Source organism: Phalaenopsis equestris, unplaced genomic scaffold (assembly GCF_001263595.1).
Source record: "Phalaenopsis equestris unplaced genomic scaffold, ASM126359v1 Scaffold001345, whole genome shotgun sequence".
Classification (NCBI taxonomy): Eukaryota; Viridiplantae; Streptophyta; class Magnoliopsida; order Asparagales; family Orchidaceae; genus Phalaenopsis; species Phalaenopsis equestris.
This window is the reverse complement of record NW_018165784.1, coordinates 472,994-473,815: the sequence shown is the minus strand read 5'-3', so window position 1 is coordinate 473,815 and position 822 is coordinate 472,994.

The following is an 822-nucleotide window of genomic DNA, read 5'->3' as shown; positions in this document are numbered from 1 at the left end:
TCAGAATAGTTCTCTACCCAATTACACTTGAAATGACCAATTTGGTCTTTTGCCCCTAGGCACCTCCAAATTACTTAATGGCCCATAGGACCCAAATTTGGCCAAAATTTCTAAATTTTGCCAAAATACCCAAAATTGATCAAAACATATTTCAAACACCTTGAATACATCCAAATTTTTCAAAATTGACAAAAATTTCCAAAAAATGACCTAATTACCAAAATACCCTCCATGACCCAAAAATTCCTAAAAAATCCGAATAAATCCAAAATATTCCCAATTTCATTTTGTCCAACTACTATTTCAAAACACCATGATCCAATTTGGTCAATTTGACCATCTTTGACAAAACCCCCAAATTAGCCCTAATATTGACTAACACCCCAAATCTCAACAATTGAATGCCTTAGATCTCAAATTGGCATCCATTTTTTGTTGAAAATCCTTTATAAGGTCATTTGTGACTAAATAGAACAATCAATTTGAGCTTAGCCCAAAGCTAGCTCAAGTTTGACCCAAATTTGACCCTTAAGGGCTTAATTTAGGTCTAAACCCAAACCCACCAAAATCTACCCAAATTGACCATCAAATCAACTTCAAAATAACTTTCATCCTTCATGAAAGTTGTTCATCATGATGTTTTACATCAAATAAAAAAATTAATTTGGACTTAGCCCAAATTTAGCCCAATTTTGACCCAAGTTTAGCCCTACATGCTTAACTTAGGTCTAAATCCAAACCCATCAAAACTCATTCAAATTGATCACCAAATTAACTTCAAAACAATTTTCTTCCTTCATGAAAATTGTTCATTATGATGTT